This window comes from Diabrotica virgifera, chromosome 6, assembly GCF_917563875.1.
Source record: "Diabrotica virgifera virgifera chromosome 6, PGI_DIABVI_V3a".
NCBI lineage: Eukaryota > Metazoa > Arthropoda > Insecta > Coleoptera > Chrysomelidae > Diabrotica > Diabrotica virgifera.
The window spans coordinates 221,935,844-221,949,006 of record NC_065448.1 but is presented as its reverse complement, the minus strand read 5'-3'; the positions used below and the strand labels follow the sequence as shown (position 1 = coordinate 221,949,006).

General features: G+C 31.9%; 1 protein-coding gene across 2 annotated transcripts in view; it reads right to left on the bottom strand.

Annotated features, from left to right (window-relative positions):
- The window catches only part of LOC126886732 (apoptosis-stimulating of p53 protein 2), a 953,306-nt gene that overhangs the window by 724,145 nt on the left and 215,998 nt on the right, over nt 1-13,163 (bottom strand). Inside the window, exon 1 of one of the 2 annotated variants that reach the window (XM_050653745.1) lies at nt 595-733. The exons of the other annotated variant lie outside the window; for it this stretch is intronic. The gene's annotated coding sequence lies outside the window, so the exon portion shown is untranslated. Of the gene's footprint in view, nt 1-594; nt 734-13,163 lie in introns of those variants that run through there. 2 annotated transcript variants of the gene reach the window in all.

Below are 13,163 nucleotides of genomic sequence, written 5' to 3'. Positions count from 1 at the left end.
CAGAGTATTTTATGAAGAATAACTTTTTTCCGTAAAATTGATAATAAAAAAGTTTTCCATGTTGTTCCTAGCTACGCAAACATAGGTACTGTATGTATAAGAGCTTCTGTATAAGAATTTTCAAATTGTAAAGCCATATTCGGATTCAGCATAACCAAAAACAAAATAGAAACATATTTGATCAAAGTAAAATGATGAATTCAACGATATTTTTAAAATTACTTATACAAAACAATTGTTATTGTTTAAACAATTAATAAACAATTAGCGGCCAAATCTGTGAGTAGAACTTTTTACTTTAACATGTATATAAACTAACAAAAAAGTTTTAGAAAAATATAAGCTTGTTTGAATTATTCCGAAACAATACATGTTTTCGTTCTAATTGCACTCCCCTAACTGAAGTAAAGAAAAGCGTTTAAAAATGAACATACTCGTATATATCTAATATGTATATTAACCAATAAAATTGGATTATGTAAACTTTTTAAGGCATAAGATATCAGGTATTTATTTAATTCTAGTATTATTTAAATTAAATAAATAATGCATAAAAAATACTAATTAGAAAAAATGAAATATCTGATAACATACCAAAAATGATCTACCATTTCTGCTGATTTAAAAAATTCCACTAGAAAAATAGTAAACTACGAGAGAGAACCAATGTCGAGCGATCGTCGCATTAGGCCGTTTTTGAGGGAGCTCGCATTGAGTCTTCCCTCCAAGAGTTTCGCCGACAGACTGCTCCAAACTCTAACGGACTCTATGCCATGCTCTGTTTTGTTGAAAATGCCATTGTAAGGGCGAGCTGGGAAGTGATTGGTTACTTGCAGGAAGAGGTTATATACATACATAAGTTTAAGTTTTCCTATTAGTACGGATAGCTCGATATTTTGAAAAATAGTTTTATGTGTTAAATTATTAATAATTTATTTATTTAGCGTATGGCATTTCGATATATTTATGAAATTACAGTAAACAATAAACAAGTTTAAAATTAACTATACAGGGTGTCCCGGAAAATAGTGCGTTCCTTAAAGGTGTGGGTAGAATTCACCATTTAAAAGAAAACTTTCTTATACATTTTCTTTCTAAAGTCATCTGTTGCCTCAAAAAAATAAAATAATGTCTTTTACTAAAATTTACATTTGGCAACCCGGCAGTTTTATTTATTTTGACATAGTGAAGATATTTAAAATTATAAACACAAACAGTCATATCATAATTACCTGTAACCCGAGAATACATCGTATTGTTGTGGTATTGTCATGATTTCGATAGCAAGTATCATGTTAATATGGCTTTTCATTCACAGTCATTTGTTTCGAGCTTCTGTCATAAGTCGTATAATCCGTGTATATTAATATTATACAAAGATTATACAACATATGACAGAAGCTCGAAACAAATGACAATCGATGAAACGCCCTATTACGTACCCGTACCTATAGTATATAACTAGTGCAAGATTTAGGTACACCAAGACGATTTACCTCGAAGTTTAAGAATTTGTAGACAAATCCTTTCAAAGCAAAATCTTCAGAGAACCCGAATTTCTGTGTAAAGTGTTGTGTGCAGATAAAGCTTGTTTTACGGGAAATGGTGTGTTTGTGTTTAACTTTCATAATGCCAAAGGTATGAATTTATGGGCTGGGATTATTAGTAGCTAATCATCTGATTGAACCATTCGAACTTCCCAGAAGATTGAATGGAGAAATGTAGTACTCAAATTTTTTGTAATATGTTTTACCGATAGATACTTCTTGAAGACGTAGTTTGATTGTAATAAAAAATTTTCATGTATAGTAAGTTAAAACACTCAATCCTTATTTATTAGATATTTAATAAACTCAAATATTATGCTGTTTTTTTATCACCGTTATTAGTATTTTATCAATACATATTATGCCTAATGGTCGATGATTCATGATAGTTGAGTTGAGTTCCAGTAAAATTATTTTTACACAGAAGAAGGAACGCTGTATTTGCGTTTCTGTGGACATTAATCAAATGCATTAAAATTAATAAATCATTGTTTTTGAAAACTATTGACTTTACAAAAAATTGTATCAGACTTTTTGCTCTAAATGATGCACTTAGGCAGTTTTATTTATTTTGACATAGTGAAGATATTTAAAATTATAAACACAAACAGTCATATCATAATTACCTGTAACCCGAGAATACATCGTATTGTTGTGGTATTGTCATGATTTCGATAGCAAGTATCATGTTAATATGGCTTTTCATTCACAGTCATTTGTTTCGAGCTTCTGCCATAAGTCGTATAATCCGTGTATATTAATATTATACAAAGATTATACAACATATGACAGAAGCTCGAAACAAATGACAATTGATGAAACACCCTATTACGTACCCGTACCTATAGTATATAATTAGTGCAAGATTTAGGTACACCAAGACGATTTACCTCGAAGTTTAAGAATTTGTAGACAAATCCTTTCAAAGCAAAATCTTCAGAGAACCCGAATTTCTGTGTAAAGTGTTGTGTGCAGATAAAGCTTGTTTTACGGGAAATGGTGTGTTTGTGTTTAACTTTCATAATGCCAAAGGTATGAATTTATGGGCTGGGATTATTAGTAGCTAATCATCTGATTGAACCATTCGAACTTCCCAGAAGATTGAATGGAGAAATGTAGTACTCAAATTTTTTGTAATATGTTTTACCGATAGATACTTCTTGAAGACGTAGTTTGATTGTAATAAAAAATTTTCATGTATAGTAAGTTAAAACACTCAATCCTTATTTATTAGATATTTAATAAACTCAAATATTATGCTGTTTTTTTATCACCGTTATTAGTATTTTATCAATACATATTATGCCTAATGGTCGATGATTCATGATAGTTGAGTTGAGTTCCAGTAAAATTATTTTTACACAGAAGAAGGAACGCTGTATTTGCGTTTCTGTGGACATTAATCAAATGCATTAAAATTAATAAATCATTGTTTTTGAAAACTATTGACTTTACAAAAAATTGTATCAGACTTTTTGCTCTAAATGATGCACTTAGCCCGTACCTTGAAGGAACGCACTATTTTCCGGGAAACCATTTAAAAAAAACTTCATCTTCATCATTTTTATTCTATCTACCGCTGCTCTGAAGAGTTCTATTGAGCTACATTTAAGGCAGTCCCTTACATTTTTTAACCATGACACTCTTCTCCTTCCTCGTCTTATCTTTCACCGGATTATCAGTCTTAGCATTTCATATCGCTGTCCCCTCATTTCGTGTCCCGGATATTGCAACTTTCTTATTTTTATTGTGTTCAGTATTTCGTATTCTATGTCCATGCTATTTTAATTTCTATAACACAACATTTCAAATAACTGTAGCTTATTTATGCGTTCTTGGCTCAGTGTCCAGCTTTCAAGTCTATATTGCAATATTGAAAAAACTTAGCATCTCAGAGTTCTTACTCTCAATTCTAATCTAAGGTCTTTTTTGCAGAGAATTGTTTTCATTTTTACAAACGCATTTCTTGCTATTTCTATCTTGGCGCTTATTTCTGTTTAATCAGTATGCTCTGAAATCTAGGTGCCCAGGTGTTTGTATTTATCAACCCTTTCTATCGACGCATCTCCCATCTGTTTGTTTATATTTGTTATTAACATATATAGGTATATAGTCTTTTGCATATTCATTTTTAGTCCACTTTTCCACAGAAACAGCTTTAGACCAGGACGGATCTGTTTTGAGGTGGATGTGAGAGGTGGCATTCGGATTTTTGCAGATAAAGCTAGGTGACACCTTCAGTAATAATAATTGACTTATGCTCCTTCTCAAATATGCCCGGAACATTAATAAAAAAATTAAAATATTTAAAAATTTCGATAAACATCGAATTTTTTCTACTTTCTTTGCTTATAACTTTAAAACGATTCATTTTGGAACAAAGTCGTACAGAAATAAAATAAAGATAATTAAATTTTGTATGATATACGACTGGTTAAAAATGTCTTAAATTATTACCCTTTCTGCAAAATAGCAATAAATACAGAATAAGGGGGCAGAATAAGGGGGCAGAATAAGCCTATTTTTTCAATGTTTTTCAACCACTTTGGATGCACTTAGAACCTTCGTAATTCGCTTAAAAATTTCTTATAACATACTTAAACCGTCCTCCAAATTTCATTAAAATCGACCTAATAGATTTTGCATAATAATTTTTCAATCTAAATGTTTTTAAAAAAGTTCAAATTTTTTAAAAACTTTCTGAACAAAAGGTAGACCATTTAAAAGTTGGCTAATTTTTATACATATAAAGATGCGCTCTACGTATCTAATACACCTTACAGAATTAAAATCGGATTATTTAGGCAGCCTCAGCAATGTTTAAAGTGACAAACAATTTTTTGGCTTATAAACAAATTAGTGCTGTCGCCAGGAGGGGATGCAACGGCCTCCTGTATTTAGATGGACCTACCCTGGTTTTTTTTATGTATTTTGACACGTAGAACACGAATTTTTAGGATAACAGTTGATCCGGATTTCGATAAGATTGTTATAAATAAAAAAACTCGAAGAATTACATAGCAGCGATTTTTCGCAAAATAAAACATCTTTTTGTATTTCTTGGGTGATTCCAAGCATAAAATATTCTTACAAGTTTTTTCGTAGGATGGATAGTTTTCGAGATAAACGCGGTTGAACTTTCAAAAAATCGAAAAATTGCAATTTTTGAACCCGAATAACTTTTGATTAAAAAATAAAAAAGCAATTCTGCTGACAGCATTTGAAAGTTTAAGTCAAATTATACCGGTTTTGATTGTTTGTATGGCTAAAAATAATTTTTTTATTTTTAAACAAAGCTATTTGTTTATAAGCATCTTTGTTTAATACAACTTAATCATATCTAACAAGGGATCTCATTTTCTGGATTAAAAAAATTTCATACGAAATTTTAAAATTTGTTTTAGTGTGTTTTAGTGTTTTTTTAAGTGTTTTAAAAGTTTTCATAGCTTAAGTTTAGAAGTGAATATAACTCAATGATAAATTGAACTACATTCTGTAAATCTATTTTGAGCACTTTTTCCTCGGTTTATTTCTGACAATATTTGATAAGAAAAACACCTTGTGGCAACTTCCTGTATATCATAAATCTCCGCACTCTCCCCCGATAAAATCTTATAAAAAACGAGTGTGATGTGGATTAAAGATTAGAGGAAGCTCCTAAAAAATGTGAAAATCTAGAAGGAACTACGAAATAAAAACAACTTAGATAATTGATCATAAAATCATCCATGCTTCTCCCTTCCGCCGGTGGCGGAAACTCCGGAGTTACGTCTCGGGACAGCAAATGAGGATCCTGACTACTTATCGCTTATCGCCGATGCCAGCCGCAAACGCGCTAGTTTGAAATATGTAGATGACATTTTAAGTATATTTTTACTTTTACGTACAGTTTATTACGTTTAGTCCGCCCTGTATTCACACACTCGGAAAAACATGAAATAATATTCAATTCTACACAAAAAATGTAGATACTCTTCTTTCAAATAAAAAAAGTACACCGTTTTCGAAATTATATTATTTCTTAGAGACGTGCATAAAATTAAATACATACAATCAAAACCAGAAAATTGGAATATCTCGGACATATTACACGTGGAGAGAGATACAATTTGCTCCAACTCATTATGCAAGGAAATATTCAAGGAACAAGAAGCATAGGGAGACGCAGAATATCGTGGCTGCGCAACCTGAGAGAATGGTACGGATGTACATCAAACGAACTTTTCGGAGCAGTCGTCTCCAAGTCCGAATAGCTATGATGATTGCCGACATCCGTCGCGGAGATGGCACTTAAAGAAGAAGAAGATAAACTTTAAAAAAGTATACAAAAACTTATGTAAATTCAATCAAACATTATTCAAATGATCCTAAATACCAGTGAATGTTAAATGTATTAGTAGTAGATAATTTTTGCAAAACGAAATGCATCTGATTGAAACAATTATTTTTATTAAACCTTTTACAAAGTAACACATTTAAAAAAATTAAGAAATTAAATAAAAATCAATTGACAAAGTGAATAATTCAAAACAAAACGAAAGCAAATTACAATAAGTGTTCAAAATGTTCCACCATTTAATAGACTACATAATCTAAATCGTTTGTGTAAGTTCTGTCTTATTTTAAATAATGAGTTTCTTTGGACCATAATAAGGTTAACTCCCTCTACAATATTTTGCCATAATTCTTGACGGTTGTTTATTTTTTTATAAACAAGTGATTTTAGGTAGCCCCAAAAGTAAAAGTCTAGACGATTAAGTTCGGGACTACGTGCTGACCATCGGTATACACTACCTCTACCAATCCACCTGGGAGGATAAACTTCAACTAGATAATTTCTAACCTATAGGCTATAATGTGGTGGTGCACCATTATGCATATACCAAGAGTTACGTCTTAAAGTTAAAGGTATATAAAAACGAGGAAGACTAAAAGTCTCAGATACAAACTTTACTGTAATAAAACAATTAAATAATTGAAATAAAATAATAAACAATATTTTAAATCTAAGACTTTTCGTCAAAAGAAACTGCTTTCTGGTTACATCCTGAATCTCCGGCTTTAACATTTTATAAGCACGGACACGACGAATATAGAAGAAACCAGAAAGGGCAACGGTTACGTATATAATCTCTCTTCGTCTAGGAAAGGTCTTAGATTTAAACTATTGTTTATTATTCTATTTCAATTATTTTAATTATTTTTCTACAGTAAACGTTTTTTTGAAAGGTCGCTGATTTGCGTCTCAAAGGTGGTAATTATTGCATTCGCGGTAATTTCCCTTAAATAACGCAGGTTTGTTGATGTTTGATTCGGAGTTGTGACTGTATAGCTCCACCGATGACGCCTGAGAGGAGGAGAAAACTTACCAGAAATTACCTTTCAAAACTGTTCAAAACTAACTGTTAATTAGAATTTTAAAAAATAAGGTACTTATATAAATTTTAAGAATATTAAATACCTACATGTACAGCCGGTTCCTAAAAAAACTGATACGACTCTTAGTAAGATTTGATCATGTTGAGCAGTGTATTTGATTGATCTGACATTATATTTATTATGACAGACAAATAATAAAATAAACAAACAATAAGCAACTGATTACATATTATGTTAATTCATAAATTGTACTAATTATTAAGGTCTAAATGTTTATATTATTTTGAATTCCTGTATTTTATAAAGAGTATATTATAAATGATAGTTTTTACATCAAATAGATCACATAATTATTGTAAACGTGGATTATACAACAAATTATACAACAAATACACAACAAACGTGGATTACGTTACGAGAGTACTGTCATTTGAATCGTAATATGATTTTTTTCGAATCATGAAAAAACTAATAAGTATTTTAGAAAAATTTAAACGCAGGATGAAAGATTACATTATTACCGAGGGCGGAAAGCCCCTTAGAATAAACAATCAGTTTCTATTGAATGAAATATTTGAAATTAAATATCACACTTCTCTTTTATTTTCAGCCCTGTAACTTATTAAAATAAATATTATAGAAGTTTTCAGGGACTTTCAGCCCTCGGTAATAATATAGTCTTTCATTCGGAGCTTAAATTTTTCATAAATATTTATTAGTTTTCTCAGGATTCGAAAAAATGAATACCTACAATTAAAATACATTGAGAATTTTGACATGCGTCACAATTTTGCATTAACTCAATGTAAAATTCTAAACTGTTGAATTCCAGCTTCCCTAATTATTTGACATCAAAAGACATTAGAAACTATTTGTAGAGTATTGAAAACAACTGTTAAAATTGGTCTACATAATTAAACATATTCCAAAATTTTGTAAAAATGTAATACATTTCAGTTTTCAGCCCAAACTTAGGCCACACACAATGCAATAATGTTCACATTTTTGAACTGTCAATATTTTTATTTTATCATCTATTGTTTAAAAACAATACAGTTGATAAGATACCCTCAGCTGAGGAGAAAGTATTCCTAATAATAAAGATTTATAATAAAGTCTAATAACCGTGGAACAGAATAAGCTATCTGACAAATTTTAAGATTTGGCAGTGACATTGACAGTATGTAAATATTTAGTATTTATCCTTCAAAATACACTGCTCAATTTTCTACAAAATACGCTTCAAGAGTCGTATCAGTTTTTTTTGGAACCAGGTGTATATGTATTTTATTTCAATTTATGCATATAATATACCAAAAAGCACCTAAATTATTTAACTTTGAAGTTTGAACTCTTGACATACCGCATCCATAGAAAAAGTACCGTGTACAACACATGAGAAAATGACATATTTCTCCCTCGCTTGATTTGCGGCCCTCGCCTCGTGCCTCGGCTCGTGCCAACAAACTTTTGCGCTCGTGAGAAATATGTCTTGTTTTCTCACTTGTTGTACAATAGACTATTATTTCGAAAACACTGTACTTTTTTGATTTGAAAGAAAAATACCTTTTCTGTGTAGGATTGAATGTTATTTCATGTTTTTTTTTCGAGAATGTGCATACAGGGCGGACAAATAAATTATGGTCATATTAATGAACCAATGTTATAGCACGTGGCGGTACCTGGTGTCAATGATAACTCTCGAAACATTTTTTTATCATGCTTACTAAATAATAGCATGATACCAAATTTCACTTAACCCTTAAACGCCCAAAGGTGGGTAAAAAATGTCCACCTAATGCGTATTCCCTTGTAACATATTTATTACGTGTTTAAAAATTTAAAAAAAATTATTTATTGTTAAAAAGACAGGCCTTTATCGAATGTTAATTTGGTTCTACCGATATTTTTGAAAACAAAAGTAGCATCTTGAGTTAAATATGGATGGGCATAAAAAGTACACCCTTGGTAAAACTTGTTCCTAAAGGTTTCTATATAATTTCTCGTTGGTAGGAAGATAATCCATATAATTATCGACGTATAATTACATAATCTACATAATTATCCGCCAATGAGGAGGCTGACAGGAAGAATGTGGAGAAAATCGACAAATCTGAATTACTGGCTTTTACTGGTATGTTAATTTTGATGTACATTGTAATTTTGTTGTAAGGTTTGTAAATTGTTTATATTAACATTTTAGAAGATGCTGTGTTTATTTAGCATAAGATTCTTAAGTTTAATCCATTTCCAACAACTCTCAATAAATATATTAGCTATTTTCGAGGTGGACATTTTTTACCCACCCTTGGGCGTACATGGAACCTAAAAAAGGTTGGGCGTTTAAGGGTTAAATCAGTTGAATAGATTTAATACAGAGTGGGCCAAATAAAGGTGTCCACCTCGATATCAATCCTCGTGTCCAGGTCGATTTTTGATCAAAGGAAGGCATATTTTTACGGTATATACATTTGTCATTTGTCAACCCCCTCCCTTCCACATCCCCACCGCTTATTTTTAAATAGGGAATAGGGGTCGTGTGTTAGCTCATTTGAAAAGTTATTTAATTCTCTATTCAGTAATATTAACATTGGCATAATTATTTGTACAGGGTGTCCAATAAAAATTATTTAAATTAAATTAATTGACACAAAAAGAAAAATGTATGTAATTTATTTAACTCAAAATACATTCTACTGCTGACAGAAAACAAAAAAAAAACGTTTATTTGATAAATAAACATTGTTTGTTGCTTAAATTCAATATTCAACCTACCAAGAGGCAGAGATAGGTTGAACATTGAAATTAAGTAAAAAGCAATGTTTATTTATCAAAAAACATTTTTTCTGTTTTGTGACAGCAGTAGAATGTATTTTGAATTAAATAAATTACATACATTATTACGGTTGAAAATTTAGTAGTAACGTTTGTTGAGTTTTGGTTGTTTATAACCGATTATTTTGTCCTTGTAGGATGTATAATTTGTATGTTTGGATGTATATGCTTTTTGTGTGAGTCAGTGAGAGAATATTTTTGTTGTAGAGTTTTTGTTTTTGAACGCCTTGTTGGCAAATCAACAACGTTCATTCTTTTTCAATACATACATAGATTTTGAGAAAGCACTTGAAGCCTGGTCGGCGATTAGAATTCTCAGTTTTTAATTGAAAATGGTAGTTTTTCGATCCTTTGATGGGATGTGCTGAGAATTCTTCTGTTGAGGTTTCCGTTGGTGTGCTGGAAATTTGGGGCACGATAAGAATTTTTAGGAAAACCCTCAAATATTAATTTAATGTATTAATGGCCAGGCCAAGAGTTCTTTAATGGACCCTTTTAAATGTTAAAGGTAAGCTGAAGTCATTTTTTTACCACTTTATTGGTTTTCAGTTTTAAGAGGTTAGTTCAGTTATTTTTATTGTTTTTTTCTTTTGTTGGGTGTTCCGGTAGTACAGTAATTGTATGTATTTATCGATCCTGTTTGAAGAAGTTGCAATAGAAGTACATTTATTTAATAGATTAGAAATAATACATTTGGCAGATTTATTTCGAAGTTCTATATTTGACGTTTAACCATTTGACATTGTGACAAAATTTAAGGAAGATTGCAGTGTGTTTATCCAGGCAAATGATTTGTTATTGAAGGAAAAAAAGACGGTAACAGATTTTATTTTATTTTATGGGAGAAGACAAGAATAAACAAGGGACAATTTATATTGGGTTAAATGGGTCTAAAAAGGGGACTAAAATAACAAGTTTTTTTTTATATTTATGTGAAAGAAACAGTTGGTTCTGGTTTAATTTTTTTGTTAAAATAATTACCTACTTTTGTTCTTATAAACTGTTGAAATCAAAATTAATATTTTTATGTAAATAGGGGCTTAAATTTATGTTGATATTACATATCTCTATAGTTATCTAGTGTTTTATTTGAAATTTGAACTGTCATGTCTCATGCTCACTCTAAATCTAACCAACTAATTAAAAATAATAATTCCGACTGAGAAATAGCTGTGGTAACATTCTTCTTTTTGTGTCAATTAATTTAATTTAAAAAAAATTTTCTTGGACACCCTGTATAAATAATTATGTTAATGTTTGTATTACTGAATAGAGAATTGAATATCCTTTCAAATGAGCTAACACAAAACCCCTATTCCCTATTTAAAAATAAGGGGTGGGGGATGTAGAAGGGAGGGGGTTGACAAATGACAGTTGTATGTACCGTAAAAATGTGTCCCCCTTAGATTAAAAATCTGCCTGTTTCGTCATTTTCTTAAAATCTAATAAATACTGCCAAATATCGAGGTGGACACTTTGGATTTGGCCGACTCTGTATATCCCTAAAACGAATAGAAAAAAGTATTAACGAATCACCCTACAACGAAAACTAGCAACATTTTGCCAACCCAATTTGAGCTCAAACGTTTTATTTTGATGTCATCTATCACACATTAGCTAATGTCCAATTAATTATGGGACACCCTATATAGGTATATCCGCATAAGCACGACAACTAACACTCCTAACTGGCATCAACTATAAACGCTTGTAGTGAGGATCCTCAATTGCTGTCCCGAGATGCAAGTCGGAATCTCCGGTGGCTATAACACATGCGCGCACCCTTATTCATAACATTCTGTCGGATGAGACGGCGCGACGCCCCAAGTCGGAGGTGGCCAGGGATAAGTGACAAATTCACTGTCTACTTGTGGCGGGCCGAATGTAAAATTTTGTTTTAATGTCCATGTTAATATTTTAATAGCGGTTTAGGGTTGGAAGTTTTCTCTTAAATGGGGTGAAAATTACGAGGAAATGGAAAGCGAATGGTTTTCTTTATATACTCCACTAAAAATTCAGTTTATAATGAAGTTTTAATAGTCTTGTGATAACAGCGACACTCAAATCTATAGTACGATTAAAATACATGTAGAAATGTAGACATGTAGACAAACAAAAATATTCATAATAAGAAGGGGTTTACGAGTACTACTTTGGTTAAAACTTCGTAGAGAATTAGCTTTGGGCATGCAATGCAGGTCATGCTGATTAAACAGCCAATTTTCGTATTGGACGATTAGTATCTCGATTTTAAACATGCCCTAACCATTTTAATTTATGCTCTTTCATTTGGTAACAGGTACCTATGCATTATAAGTCAGCCTCAAAAGTCCACTGCTGAGCATAGGCCTCTTCCTCTTGTTTCCAACCCCGTCTACCTTGCGCCGCTCTAATTCAGTTTTTATTTAGCCTTGTTAAAGCGTCAGTCCATCTTGTAGGCGGTCGACCGACGCTTCTCTTGTCTTCTCTCCATCGCCCATCTGTCATTCTGGCTATGTGTTGAAACGGTGCCAAAAACACGATCATTCCACCCTTTTATTTTCCTAAATTGTGTTCGAATTTAAAAAAACTTATTTCATTACCACCCTGGTATATAGAAGATTTCAAGCTTGTCTATTCCTGATAGATGTTTATATAAAACTTGAGTAATAAATTCGCCGACAAAGGATTTGTTATTTTTCTGGCGACTGAAATCCGTGAGACTGTCTGATACTGATACGAAGCCCTGGATTACGCCAAGATGCCAACCTGCATTATTGTGGATTCTGCAGTTCTGCGTGTGAACTTGTTGGTATCGGAGAACACCCGACGTTTTTGTTTATCCTTTTCTATTGGTCAGAATAAGGGCATTGCATGATATATTTCGATTCTATTCTATTGTTTATTAGAATCGCTACTCCATTATATCCTGTGTTTTCAGATCTTGGTGGATAGTGTGGTTTTTTGTTTTGAAATGTCCTTGATCTTTCCAGTGTGTTTCTGCTAGACCTCATATACTTTGTCTTAGTAATTCTTTTTCTACATCTCTACTATGTAAAGTTTTCCAGTTTGGAGAAGACTTCTGGCGTTTTATGTCCCTATATTCACTGATTCATTGACTACGTGCAGTTAAAAATATACCAAATTTTAAAGGATGAAAATCTTTGCGGCCTGTTACGCGTTTGCCTGTAAGAGCGTGTGTATGGACGGCAAGACTGTATCGTGCGCAGGCCTCCAAGCGCGGACTGTACTCTCGTCGACATGCTGAAGATTTTACCTGTGCAGTTTTAGGTTCTACAGTTTTGCTTGAACGTGTGGCCGGCAGTTCAGTCCGTTCTTCAGTTATGCAAAAGTTTTCTAGATGGATAGACCAAGACCAGACGAAATGAGCTGCATAAGAAGTGTTTCAAAACAATTCTTAAC